The sequence below is a fragment of the Pteropus medius genome, unplaced genomic scaffold (genome assembly GCF_902729225.1).
Source record: "Pteropus medius unplaced genomic scaffold, Ma_sr-lr_union100, whole genome shotgun sequence".
In the NCBI taxonomy this organism is placed as follows: Eukaryota; Metazoa; Chordata; class Mammalia; order Chiroptera; family Pteropodidae; genus Pteropus; species Pteropus medius.
The window spans coordinates 6,935,369-6,950,723 of NW_024342469.1; the positions used below are offsets into that span (position 1 = coordinate 6,935,369).

At 39.3% G+C, this 15,355-nt stretch overlaps 1 protein-coding gene across 1 annotated transcript in view; it reads right to left on the reverse strand.

Moving 5' to 3' along the window:
• GRAP2 (GRB2 related adaptor protein 2) overlaps positions 1–9,850 on the reverse strand; it is a 59,077-nt gene extending 49,227 nt beyond the window's left edge. The window contains exon 1 of the mRNA XM_039863405.1: positions 9,564–9,850. The gene's annotated coding sequence lies outside the window, so the exon portion shown is untranslated. The remainder of the gene's footprint in view (positions 1–9,563) is intronic.
• Positions 9,851–15,355: the final 5,505 nt, after the last annotated feature.

The window sequence follows — 15,355 nt, forward strand, 5'->3', positions numbered from 1 at the left end:
TTATGACACGAGGTAGTTGGGTAAAGTGGGGTGAAATCCCTTCACCCAAGGTCAGCTCTCCGATTTTATTGTGCATAAGAATTACCAGGGGAATCTTTTTAAAGTTCAGATTCTGATTTAGTAGGTTTGAGGCAGAGTTTGAGGTTCTCATTGCTAACAGGCTCCCAGGTGCTGTCAACACTACTGGTCCTCGGGTCCCACGTGGAGTAGCAAGTCCCTAGTTCAAAATCACTGAGGATGGGTGGGGGTGGGGGTTGAATCTTAATGATTACAAGGTCATGGAAGCAATATTAAAATTTACATTAGAATGGCGGATTAGAAGAACGTGGATGTTCCCTGCACCTTTCTATAACGAAGGCAACTGCTCACAGGGATATGCTTTGCAATGTGTCATTTCTATTAGCTTGAGATTTTAAATTATATGAATTACCCATGAGTTCTCTGCTTTCACCAGGAATGAAAACCTATGAACTGCTAAGCTAGTCTGGCAAGACTTGTGAAGGTTTCTAAAAGTCTGATGGAAACCTAAAATTCAAAGTCCTCGTAGTCCTCGTTTTACTCATGGAAGAGGCTTGGGTGTGAGGGTGGGATTGGGGAAGGGAAATGGAGAATCTCTTTAAAAGGGGCCTTTCAGTGAAACAGATACACCTTTACAGTGTTTACTCAAATTAGAAATAATCGTGTGCCAGAATTATACTGACATCACATGACGTTTCTACAACCCCAAATCAGATAACTCAGTTATAACTTTAAAACAGGTGCAAAAAAATGAATATTATTTACCGTAACATATCGTGATAAGGATAATCAAATCTTCCAAAAGCCTCTGAGAGCTTAGAATAAAATGTTTTTCCTCTCATATATACCACCTCTGAGTAGCTTCTACTTAGAGTTTTACAGATATCTGACTCACTGTTGCATATCCTTGGGAAGAAAGTGGCCACATATATTTGCTCCTATTTTATTGCTAGGAAGAGTGAGGCTCACTAGTTTGTCTAAAGATGCAGATTTGTGCAGGGTTGCAAACAATTTATTGATAGAAAGGAGATAATCAAGTCCTGAGCCTTTGGAGGCCTCTTCCAGGGACCCAGCAGGAGACTAGCTCTGCTCTCTCATCAGCAAATACATACACATTTGCTCTACACACTCACTCGCTGGGAGGGAGAAACTAATAAGCTAGATCTGAAATATTTTGATAGGTCGTTACCAACAAGGTTAAATAGAAAAGGGATACATTTCTCTACATTGAAACCTCTGTGCCTCAGGACAGAATAAGGAAGATCTGGCTTAATAGTAGCGCATGAGAACTCAGGGATTTTAGTTGACCACAATTTCAGGATGTGTCGGCAGTGTGATGTGAATGCCAAAAAGGCTTATGCACTCCTGGGCCATCTTAATAGAAGTATAAGGTATACATCAAGGGAGGCAACTACTCCACGGTGTTCTGCCTTTGTCAGATGACTCCTGGAGAGCTCTGTCCCATTCAAGGCAGCATCATTTAGGAGGGGCCTTAAACCGAAGTCTGTCAGAGGTGAACACTTAAAATTAAGAAAGCATGTAAAACCACGCCAGTAGAGCAGTTAAAAGAACCGAGGATATTTACGCTCGGAAGAGAAGACTTAGGGGCGCAGCTGGAAGCCAGAGAACAGCTGATCTGGGGAAAGAGCTTGAGGTACATTCTCCAGCGGCACAAGTTTAATTTCTGGATCCCCAAGGAAAAAGAATTCACGAGGGCCTTCTTGACACCGTCGATTGCAAAATCAACAGATCTTCAGTGATAAAGACCCCGTCCGCCCTATGATTTTCTCGAAATGTGCCATTCGTGGATGCGTTTATGCCTTTTTGACTCGCCTTCTCCCTCTGCCTGCAAGTGCCCCTCGCTTCGAAGTCCCGCCTGGAGCCGCTGCCTCTTATCTCTTCATCACGAGTTTTGCACTGCAGTGGCATTTGCTTTTGTTTGTCCCAGTTTCCCTAATAGCTTTTTAGTTCCTTAGGGAAAAGGACCCTATTTTGTTTTTGTTTTTATTACCCTAAATGTTCTCAGTACATCTGGGTACAGTGAATTGGGGACTGAGGGGATGTGTGCTTGATGGGAGCGAAAGCTGAAGTAAAGTCAGTGACAGGTAATTTTTTTACAGCATCTACATGACGAAGCATCACAGCTTGCTCGCTTGATGATAATCACACCTAATTGACCCTTCGCTTTATAAAATAATATGAGCTGACAACATTGGCTGTGTAATAAATCTTACTCTTCCCTACAGTTTGTATTTTAAAAGTTGTGTATCCATGCTGGAGAAAAACCCAAGTTTACTATCTTAGAGCTCCATCTTCCTTAATCCAGGGTTTAGGAATTTCTCTCCAGCTAGGGGATCCTTTGACTTCACACTTTCTCCTTTTGTTTATCTGGATATTTACAGGGTACCAAGTGTCAAGTTGCAATATCACATAGTATCGGTTTGTAAAATGACTTAATAGTCTAACAATATTGGTCTAGGAGACAGAAATTCCATAAAACGGGTTTGTTTAAATAAGAAAGCACCATATTATGCATTCTGTAAATGAGGTATTGAGTATTCATATTACATCAAAGATATAAAAATGCTTTCGGGGTAACAACGTACGTCGCTTCCTAAGTCTCCTGCGTTTCAGATTAAAGAATGGTCTTTTGTCACTCAAGGACAGAGGAGTGGTTGGCGCACAATGTGTCATCCAGGCTGAGAGTAGAACACAGAACACAGGAGCTAAGTTCATGCTCCGCCACTGTCATTCCCACAGTCTAACGACCTAATGGAACAAGGTCATGACTTCTCTGTCAGAAATTGGGTCCATCAGCCAGCCTGGAGTTCTTTTAGAAAATTCAAAGAGCAAAATGACTGAGAAATAGGGCCCCCAATTTCCTATCATCTGCTGATAATCACAAATAGAGGTTGCCACCTTCCTGGTTTGGGGGTAGCCAGCTTGTCCACGCTAACGGTATTTGGCTTGGATTCGTCCAAAAGCCAAGAGTGAGGGTGGGGGATTTCTGCAATGTGTAGCAGACCCTTGGTTCTGTGGCTCCATTGTTTTGACAATTGATGTTATAAAACCCTGGTTTACTGACATATGGAACATGAGAATCTTCTGCTTGTTTTAGCTTCCCAGAGAGACTCAGAATTAAATTGGGGCTATATTATGGCTTTTGTGTACTTGGCAGCATATGCTATGGACACTTTTTATAAATCTGAAACAAATGTTAATATACAAATTTGTCCTAATTATACTGACCGAAAGATTTTCCAAATACCTCCCAAAGTCAAAAGCTCAGCTATGTCTTTCTTGTCTCATGGCTTTTGCATTGAGGGCTGAAGTCTCTCTTATGAGTCTCCAACTTCCATGCACATTTCCGGGACGTTAAATAACTCTTAATAATGAAAAATCAGGTAGAAGGTTTGGGTCCTTCAAGAGGAATGACCTTTTTAGAAAAATAAGGTCTATCGGCCCAAAATAAGTCCATCAGCATTATTTATTTCCATACTGTACTCTGAAGTACCCAAAGAGGGATAGTAAAATATCGCGGTATGTCTGTCTGATGCAGAGTACAGAGCTAGAGCACAATTGCTGCGAGACAGTCAGCCCTGCAGGAAAATGAAGCTACCAGCAGAATGACACACGAGCAGCCCGCTGAAGCATTATTGATGCTTATAGTTTCTAACAAAATTTGGATATTAACAAAGGAACTCATCGTGCATTGGATGCCAGCTCTCATGACCCACAGGGAAGGGTTGAAAGGTCTTGCTATCTGTCATAGAAAAGGTCATTTCTGTTCTCAGATCCGATGGGATTAGGTAGTTTGCAACAGAACCAAAAGGGCTTCAGAAAACATGTGAGCTAACCTTTCACTTGACCAAGAAGGAAACCGAGGCCCAGAGAGGTTACGATGTCTCATTCAAAGTCATGCAGGTGGTTTCCAGCAGAGCCAGAATTCAGATTTCCAGAAGCCCCATTAAAAGTCCCTTTCATCTCCAGAATGCTGTGCCCAGACTAGTGCAGTAGAAGGAGCCCTGGGCTATAACTTACTAGCCTTGGTACTAAGTCTTGGCAGACCTTAGCAAAATCCCCTTCAGCAAGTCGCTTAAACTCTCCCGTTTTGCTTTTCTCACTCTGCAACAGGAGAGGTAAAATATGTGGTCTACCTCAGAGATCACAACCAGATCCAATGAGATAATGTGGGAAAGCTCTTTTTTAAAACTTTACAAGGCTCAGGGTTAAAACAAAACAAAACAAAAACTTCAAATGAGGGAAAAATTTCCTGTCTAGGATATATGGATGGACTCTAGAGACTGAATCATTGGAAATTCTGCGTAAAGGAGTGTGTGGATGAGCGTTAGTCACATTTTCCTCCCCTGGAGAGAGTTGCTATAGCTTTCTGCAGCGTTGTAAATGTGCCTCTGACATTCCTCCCCATTCCCCGGCCTCACCATCACCGATAAGAACCTATGTGCTGTGCATATCAACGTATTTATGATCAACTTAAAGGGTTGATATAATGTATTAAAATGTGACAATTTCCTTCGATTTACTATATCATCGATATCTTCCTGCTAGCCTTACTGATTCAATAATCCATATTTTTAGAATTTAAATCTATTTGGGGAAAGGGGAGAGAATCTAACCTCACATTTTCCTTCACACGTGATAAAAATCTGTGGCCTATAAAATGATCCATGCAAATTTCAAATTGCAAACCAACCCGATTTTTTCCCTACTTCTGTACTTCGCTAGTACTATTTCTTAGTTATTAAAACACCACTTCTCTTTCAAATCATATTGAATAAGAGAACTATCTACTTGTTATTTACCGAGCTCCTTCTGAGTTCTCAGCAGTTTGTTTCTAGTATTTTCCCATAAAGCATGAGACAAAAGGCACAAACCGTGAACCATTTGTAGGCTGCCACGTGAAACCTGTGGTTCTGGAAGGCTGAGAGGTGCGGAGAAAAACAAATGAAAAGTATTCCTCATGACCAATTGATCAATTAGTCTGCTTTTCATCCAAAAAAAAAAAAAAAAAAAAAACCAGAAAAAGCAGAACCAATTTAGCAGTGACTGTGTTAGCAGTGCATAAAAACATTATTAATGTTGGATTTTTTTTTCTCATTTATTTTTTACTTCTCTTTAGAAAAATTACACTTGAGAGCTTTCTGTCATGGCAATTGAAGGAGCAAGCAAGACAGCACTGGAGCCCTCTTGCAATGCTAATGAAGGGGTTGGGACTAATACCCAGCTTGGAAGGCCTTTTCTGTATAGTTATGCTTCAAAAGCTATAGACCGACTTACAGAGGGTCTTGAGTGTATGAGATGACCAACCAGAAAAGTTACCTTCTAACAAGACTCATCCATCGTCCCGTGAAGAAATCCAGAGTGGTCTTCTTAAAGCTGACAATGGCCTTACCCTCGTGTTTCAGTAGTAAAATCTTATATAGCACGGGAATGTGAAAAATCAAAGGATTTTCCCCCCTTGACTATATCAAAATATCATCTGTTCTCCAAGGCTCCGAGGTCTCCTAATTCCCCTCTTGTATTATTCCTTTAAGTTTTTTCCTTCCTATTTCTTCATCGTTCTACATTTTTCAGTTCCTAGTATTATCTTGTATGTTTCAAGTTTCTTATCCAGAGCCTTGAGCTATGTAAATGCAAAAAGTATATGCTTACACAGTACTATTATTCAGATGAACAAAACCACAAATATATTTTGGTAGCGACAGTCTCAGATTTTCGATAACTTAAAACCTGGGTGGCGGTGGTGGGAGGGGTGGGGGAGGGTCCTGTCACTGATTTCCATTGAATTTCATTTGCGTCACTTCTCATTACATGTGTCAACCTTCAGAGAGAATGTTCTGGAATCAGACTGCTTTGGATCAGATCCCGGCTCTCCCATATACTAGTGAAGCGAACTTGAGCAAGTTCCTCCACTTCTCTGAACCTCAGTTTCCTCGCTCGAGAAAGGATAATATTAGCGCTTACTTTATTGTGCCGTTAGGAGAAGCAAGTGAGTTAATGCCTGCAAAGTGTCGAACAGTGCTTGACAAATGACAGACACTGTTTTAGGAGCTTTATATATATAAATTATTTAATCTTCAAAACAATACGATAAGATAGGTGCCATTATTATTCTCATTTTATACCTTAAGAAACTAAGGCACAGAAAGACTAAGTAACTTGTCCCAGGTGGTCCAGTTTGTAACTGGAGGATTGGCCTCAAATCTAGACTATCTATCTAGTTCCGTAGCAACCACTCAGTAAATGTTATTTGTTATTGCTGCTGTTGTTGTTATTATTACTTGGACTTATACACCCAATAAATATCTGCTGTTGCTTCTGATAATGATGAATTTGTATGTTTAACCCTTCTTTAAAGTGTGCTAAAATGTATATGACCTCCAATGGAATAGTCGGTTTAGGCAAAGATTATCACCTAACGCCTCTGGTGAAGTTTGCTGGGAAATAGACTGTTACCACAGTGCCAAAGTGTCATCTACTCAGATTACTTGTTAATTGCAAAGGAGAAAAAAGTTCCTTTGTAACAGAGAGATCCTTGGAGTGAGATCTCTACCTTGAGCCACCATTAAACTGAACACCACAAAGAGAGGGACAATCTGGCATTACGTGCCTCCCGATGAGCTGCAAGATGGAGCACCTTGTCAAAAAATGCTCGATCTAAAGCTAATCAGTGCTTTAGTTCTGACTTGGAGTTTACAGGAAATACAGGAGGTAAAAGAACAAATTAAATGATACCATAAAGCAACAACAAATCCAGGACAAGAAACATTCTATAAAATAACTGGCCTAACCCTTAAAAAAATTTGATGTAGAATAAAAAGACGTAAAACCCACATGTGAAATTGTGCTTTTCTTTTTAAAAATTAGATCCAGTTTCTTGCTTTCTTTTTTTTTTTTTAAAGTATGGAAGATGTTTGGGGGACAAATGGCAAAAGTTAGATATGGCCTAGATATTAGATGATATTTTAAAAAATCACTCTTTATCTTCTTAGGTATAATGATGGTATGGTGGTTTATATAGGAGAATATCCTTATCCTTAGATATGTACTGAATTATTTAAGGGTGAAGTGCCATTTTATCTATAACTTACCGGTAGTTCAGAAATAAACACATACAAATGGAATGAATATAGCAAAAAAGTTCGCAACCGTTGAATATAGGAGGTGAGTATAAAGATATTCATTGAACTAACATTTCAACTCTATTTTGAACATTTTCTTCACTTTCTTCATAAGGTACATGCTTACATCTTCTTTGGAGAATAGGTAAGACCTTTATTTCATGTACTTAGTTCCTTTTAATTCTTAAATATGTTGCCTATGAAAGCGTATTTAAAAAGAAAACTGAATTCGCCTTGGCTTTAACTTATTGAAAGCTAGTATTAACGTTGTCGAAGAGAACTCAGTGACTAGCACAGGGCCCAACACATAGTAAATGTTTGATAAATGTTAGTAAATGTTTATTTATATACTATACTTTCCTGAGAATTGTAAAGTGGCCAAAAGAAAGGAAGAAAGGAAGGAAAGAAGGAAGGAAGGAAGAAAGGAAAGAAGGAAGGAAGAAACATGAAGCTATGTTTTTTGTTTGTTTGTTTGTTTTATGGATCAATATGCTGGCCAAATACTTGAGGTGGACAAAATGGGGGCCAATGGACCCTATTCTTTGATTTAAATAATTTAGGTCACAAAGATTCTTGACCAAGTTCTGAGTTTGTTTTATGAGGGCACAGAGAATTTGTCCCTAGGATTAATTCAGCAGCAACCGTTACTTGTTTAAGAAATCCTGATGGAATCACACTTAATGACACAGTTTTGAATAACTGCAGACTTTTCTTGATCCAGGAAAAGAGCCAAGTTCTGCTCAAGTTTAGGAACGAACCCTCCAAATCACCAAATATGTGGAAAGTAGGGTCATTTTCAGCTTTTCCAGAAGGCCATGGTTCTAAAAAAGATTACTCCAGGCAGTGAGATATACTTTGAATAAGAGGTAGGGATAAAATGATCAAAATTCAAAGAAATAATTACTAATGATATCATTTTGCATTTTTATAGTGCCTTTTTCCTAAGGCATTTCATATTTATGTTAATTCATTTATTCTTAAATATACCTAAAAGGGATATTTTTAAAAAGAGGGGATTTTCATCAGGGCCTAAGATGTAGAAGATATTCAAAAGGATATTATATTAACAATAGAGATATTTCTTTGTATTGAACAAATTGATCACCTCTTTTTCCTCTGCTTCAGTAAAGTCATTTGAAAAAATAAAATCTATTACAATTTAAGAAGAATAAGATTCCAGTTTACTACATGGGAGACACGCCTAGTTCCATCTCAAAAGGTAATTTTATTAAACGATATAGAGCTGTCTCTCTACAAAACCAAAAAAGTTCTCAAAAAGAGTACAGATCAGAATTTTAAAACTTGGAATTTAGATGCACTTAGATGTTTCTCTATTTACATAGTGTTCTTTATTCAGTAACGGATCCTTTTGTAAAGAGAATCACTTTAAAATTATTTTGTAAGTGTGAAGTTTTATAAACAATGCTGGTTGCTAAAGCAGAATATACGTATTCTATATGTTCTTTCTGAAACCAAAATTAGGGGAAAAAAATAAAAAGGGACCCACCAGAGAACTAAGCAGTCTACGATAAACAGAGTTGTATGGAACGACAGCCTGAGGTCTCCCATTCTCAGATGGCATAACTCAAGCACATGTGATCTTTTCCACTCGAGTTTTAGATCGTAAACATTTTCCTTCCTCTTAATTTATCTGGGGATGTATATTTTCAGTACTGTGCAAATCAAGTTGCATATACATTATTAACAAGGCCTAATTCCAGGTATGTGAATACAGTCTTTTAAAGTCAAAATCCTTGGTGGGTGTATTTAGCCCTCGCGTTCAGGAACCAGTGGGGCACAGAGCATGAGGGAGTTGTCTTAAGACTCGATGGCTGAACTGAAGACAGTCTTAGGGCTATGGCATTAACTTGAATAGAGAGACAAAGAGAGACAATACCCTCTCACAATCCATTTCAACGTAAAGTTTTCCTTTTTGGTGAAGGAATCCAACTGGTGTTCTTTGTAAAGGTAACATAAATACCAACAGAAGCAGAAATGAGCATCAGGAGAAACTCTGACCTCAGAGCACGAGTATTCATTCATTGCTGCTCAGCCCTTCATCCCCGCTCCTAGCATGAATTAAACGCTGACTGTGATGAAGTGGAATTGCACTTCTATAATCCCAGGGGCTGAAGTTTCTCCTTGAGAGAGATCAGAAGCCAGTGAATGGAGTTTTTTGTGTAATGGACTGGATTCATTTGCTAGAAGTCAAATCCTATCACCACAAACATTGCTACAGCAGAAGATTTAGAGACTTTAGTTGATGGACCAAAATATTAAAAGCAATATTTGGAGAGCCCATGGGATTAATTTTAATTATATTTGACTCATAGAGAGCATTCTGCACTTTATAAGACTCAAAGATCTCTAGAGTATATAGACCGATGTTGCATGATGACATACCTTTTAGAAGAGAAGAGGCTGACTCTACGTCTTGGCTTTGACACTGAGTTGGTAGAATCCTCTCTTGCAAGAAGGAAATTGAATTCACATCCAAATTACTGCATTTCAGAGTACAGATCCACCCTGTACTGTCTTCCAAGAGGGTACACGCTCACAGATCCACTAAGAGTGCCTCCTCCTCCCTACTTCTTACTCCCTCCTCCAAACTACCCCCTAGTCAGCCCTGCAGTCTAGGCAAACCACACAGGAACTAGCAGATATGGGGCTTTAGAGAGTTGGGCGTGAGCCTTAGATTATGTGGTTTTGTTTTCTTGCTACCAGAGTTGAACTAAGATGCAGGAGGTTCACTGAAACACTTTTGCTTCTTTATGCTTGGTTTCAGTTTTAACAATCCCCCCCCCGAACGATTATGTTCTCATAAGAAAATTTCTAATCCTAGAGATGATCCATTGGCATGCTGCTGCTGGTCTTAAGGAAAACTCTCATTTACTCTTTTTATATCCATGCAACCAGAGAAATATTAGGAATTCTTAGGAGCACTTACTTAATACCATCCTGGATCACTGGCAATATTAAAATCCAAGAGAAAATGCTTTCTGAGTGCACTCAGCCTATAATATTACTCTTAGCTCATACATTACCCTTAATAAAAAGAAGGAGGAAGAGGAGGAGGAAGAGAAGGAAGACTGAGCCAGTTTCCTTTGATTTCTGGGATTCACTTTCTCTTGAGTTGGTTAGACTAAAGTATTTCTGGGATTTTAAGATTTTCAACTGGCCTAAAGTTTCTGTCACCTTCACCTTTCTTAGTTCTGACCTTCAAATTTATAACTCACCCTCCCCTTTAAGTTCCTATACCAAGTGCAACTTGTGAAGGCCTCTTCCTCTCTCTTTGCTCTTGTTAGAAAAAGGATTGCAACGTTGCATCTTTTGCACAAAATTAGACACGTTGCTACCTGCTAAGTGGCCCCATTCAGAGTTTGGGGACCAGACTGAAGATAAAGAGGGAAATGTTGGTTCACAGGATGTTCCTAGCATTAATCTCTTGAAATCTGAGATGAAAGGTATCTTATAAGGTTCAATTTGGGTTTCTAAAATTTAAACTTATTCTATATTGCTAAAAGGTATCTTTTTCTATCTCTTTTCCCCTATATACTTAAATCTTTTTTTAAATTTTTCCTTGTTTACAGTTACTCAATATTTTTATTGAAATAGAAAGAAAAATTTGATGTAGAATCAACAGAGCGCCTTGGTCATAGTAGGTGCTCAGAAAATATCTGTCGACTGAGTTGAAGGAAGTAATTTGCTACTCCTAACTCTTAACGAAGGACTGCCTTGTTACTAATGCTAGTTTGTTGAATTTTCTTAAATTCAAGTTGCGTCTGAACAGGATCCCCATTATTTCCACATATTATAAAGATAGGATTTTCAAGATAACAAAATGTTACCGATTTCAAAATAATGACAAGACAAGGTTGGTCTCAGTGTTCTTTAGTCTTCATGGTTTAAGGACCTGGATCATCATTACACACAACAGCTTCATTGCCAGTTTTCAAACACACAGTCCTTATCCTAAGTCAGTGGTTTTGAACTGACTAAACACTGAGTCCCTAAACTTCACAGCTGGGGCGTGGGAAGAAAGAGGAAAAAAGTTGAATAGTGCTCTAGAGGAAGTATTATGGTGTTTTCAGCTCATACCCTAATAAGGAAGCTACTTTTCCATAGGGTACTGCCTGCCCCCCAGGGAGTAGAATCTAACTCCTCCCTTTTCAAGTGGCGGGCAGAGTGCAGAACAGGAAAATCTCAAAGAGAAGTTATTTCAGTAGTTAAGTAATCATCGGCAGATGTGTTACAGAGCCTATTGGGAGGGAAGCAAGGCCATTTCAGTGGTTTATTTCATGCCAAGTCTCTAAGTGAACAAGTGCAAAAGCAGAACTCAAGAATAAGGACCATAATGTGAGAATGCCAACATTTCAGCCCTCACCTTCATGAATGCTCAGAAAAATATCTGCAAAATTGGGAGGATTCAGGAATATGTGAAATCTGAACTTATCCACAATGGGGAAATTTTCTTTTAAGACCATACTTGTTTAAAAATTTTCGGCAATTCCTTTTGAGGGGATCGTTGTTAATATTAGAACTTCTTGTGCATAATTATGTTTAATCGAATTTTATGATAAAAAGTGTCCTTCACATTCAATAGTATAGATCCAGACATTCTCTTTTCATTCATTCAGTAAATAACATTTGAACACTTACACTGTGTGAAGCCTTTCCTAAGTGCTGGGACTGTATATCAGTGAACAAAACATAGTCCCTGCCCTCCCGAGTCATACCTTCTGGCGTAGGGAGAAATAACACATACGTCATATGGTTCTACTACCACAGAGAAACATAAAATGGGGCCAGAGACATAGGGAGTGTGGCTGAGGTGGAAGGGGAGGGGTTGCAATTTTACTGGAAGATCAAAGGACGTTTGAGCAAAGTTCAAAACCAAGCGAGGAAGCCAGCTTGATAACTTTTTGGGGTAACAACTTTTGCAGGTATAGGGACCAGCAGGTGCAAAATGTTAAGGTGGGAGCAAGCCTGACACAGTCAGTGAGGTGGAGAAGAGTCGGGATGGAGGTTGGAGAGGGAGCAGGGGCCAGGACACGTAGGACCTTGCTGGCCATGGCAAGACCTCTGAATTTTACTCTGAGTGAGATGAGAGCCAATGGAAGATTTCGAACTCGGGAGTTATATGATCTGACTTGGGTTTTAAGTTTTAAAAGGTTGCTCTGGTGGTTGTGTTGAGATCAGATTGTAAGAAAGCAAGAGCAGAAGCAGGGAGACTACTACAACAGCCTAGGCAAGAGAGGATGGTGACTTAGGACAGGTGGTTGGAAGCGAAGATGGTGGGAAGTGATTGAATTCTGAACATACAGAGTGACTATAAAGTCTGGAAACATAGATATTATTATTTTATTTTGTATTAGAACATGGCACTGATAAACTGTTTACTACCTACATATTACCCAGGCTTGGTAGCCACCTGTATTAAAGGTGAGCTGATGGATATGATGTGCAATGTGAGAGACAAAGAGAGGAATCAATGATGACTCAAACGTCATGGCCTGAGAAACTAGAAGCAAGAAGGTGTCATTTACTGAGACAGGGGAGCAGGTTTGGAAGATCTGGAGTTTGGTTTTGGACATATTACATTTGAGATGTCTATGAGAAATATCGGTGGGGAGGTTAGGAGAGGTTAGGGCTGATGATAACACCTTGAGAGCTGTTGAGAGAGAAGGATGTTTTAAAGCTATGAGACTGGATAAAACCACCTAAAGAATGAATACAGAGAGAACAGACCCCTCCAAAGCTGGAGGTCAGAGAAATGAGAAGAAACCAGACAAGATGAGAGGGAGCATTGATGCCCTAGAAACCAAGAGAAGAAAACTTTGTTCACTTTTGTAAAACTCTGAGTTCAGGGCGGGGGGGAAACACACAGTTATTACTGTAAAGCAATGTCTGCATACTACAGTATTGCAACTAAATTATGGTGCCCCCAAATGGAGGAATGCAGATAAGAAGGTCCTTTGACACAATGTTATTTTAACAGAGTTAATTCCACTAGGTAGGTAACACTTTATACTTTTAAAAAAATTAAATTTATTGGAGTGACATTGGTTAATAAAATTATATAAGTTTCAAGTGTACGATTCAATAATACATCATCTGGATATTGCCTTGTGTGTTCACCATCCAAAGTCAAATCTCCTTCCGTCACCATATATTTGACTGCCTTTACCCTTATCTCCCTCACCTTTCTCCCCTTTCCACTTTAGAGAAACCTAATCAACTCCCATTTGAACTCACCCAGAGATTTATTCTAAAAGGAGAAAATTAATGGGTTTAAAAAGAAAAAACTGGGATCTCTGACCTTCTCAAAATACAACAGATAGACTTGTGACTGAGAATGCCGATGGAGCTCAACATCAAAGACCATAGGCTATTAGTCTTTGGGGTAGGAGAAAGGGTATAGAATTGTATGCAGCAGATTGGGTTCAAGTTCTAGCTAAATCACTTGCAAGTTAAATGTTTCCGGGCAATTCATGTAACCTGTTTGTTCATGCCAACTCAGCTCAAGTTCACCTCCTTCAGGAAGCCTTCCCCAACTCTGTAGATTTAGACAAATCTCCATTTTACTCCCGTGTCATTCTATACTTGCCTTTATCATGGCATCTTATTGTAACTGTTGATTTATTCCTCTCTCCTCTATTAGACTATTAGACTGTAATTTCCTTGTATTCCCATGGCTCAGCATAGTGCCTGGCACATAGCAGGTGCTCAATAATGTAGAATGAATGGATGTTCCCCAAACTCACTGCCTCATATGTACAATGGGATAATTAATGCCTATTTTTCAGAGTTCCTTTGAAATTTATATATGCTATGTATAGAAAATAATCTTCATAAACTATAACTCTACATATAAAATACTTGTTTGTCCCCCACTACTTTATAGAATAACAGCTTAGCATGGTATTCAAGGGCCTGAGCAATCTGTTTCCAGGCTGTCTTTTCAATTTCGTTCTGGCTACTACTCCCACTATTTTATATTATTGCCAGCTACACAATATTTCAAACACACCAACTTCTTTCACATCTTCTAGCATCTTATTTTATACTTATCTATCTACATGTCAGTATCAGTAATGTGGGCTGTTGTAAAAATAATTATAATTGAAGTAGTAGGAACTAAAAACAAATGTTACTTTCATCTACTAAGCATTTATCTATTCTCTAAGTCTTTTCCCTTCACTCTAGTGGAATGTTGACATAGTCCACTCAAGCACCAACATGCTTTAAAACAAGATTTTCATTATAGTTTCAATGCCTACTGGATAAAATCACCTAGTAGTATGGACAAGGTCCTTCATAATCCGACTTTCCTCTGCCACTTCATCTCCTTCTGCTGCTCTACTAATAGCCTTTGCAACAGCCATAGAAACTACAGTACTGGCAGTTTTACCAAGATAATAGGCTCTCTCTGCTTTCAAGCCTTTACACCTGATGTGTCCTTCGCCTCTAATGGCCTCCTTTACATTGTCTATTCAATGAACTCCCTGTCACTCTTTTAAGATTCAATTCAGATGTAAACTCTTCTGTGAAACCCTTGGCAGAATTAGGTGCTGACTCCTCCCTTATTATGCGATACATATCTTGTCACAATCGTCTGTGGTGGTACCTGTCACCTCCACTAGCCTGTAAACTCATCCAGCATTGCATTCATTTTATGTCTGGGTCCTTCCTGCATGGTGGGGTGCCTGGTGCATAGTGGGTGTTCACTGAAGATCTGTTGAATGTTTCAGTGACTACTTACCAGTGGTACCCAAGGCTGTCAGTGGAGGCACTCCATCACTGTCCATCAAACACACTGCTCTTTTCATCCTAGAGACTATTATTATATATTTTTGTTGTTGTCCTTTGAGGTGGAAATCAGCAGCGGATGGCATTTCTCATCAGTTAAAACTATACTAACACAAATTGTAAAATTTATTCTTCGAAAGGTGAATTAGGGCAGCACCACAGAGGAATAGACTTTAAATGAAGACATCTACTTTCAAGCTGAGCTATTTTAACCCCACTACCACTCTTGCTCGAGGCCCTGGGAGCAGGAGACACTAGACTGAGGAGAGGCCGGAAGTGAGGGGCCGGAAGTGAGGAAGCGGAAGTGGGGAAGGGAGCGGGCACTTGGATCTGGTTGGAGGAGGATCGGCCTGGGGACCAGGGGCCTTGAATTTGAATGCGAGAAG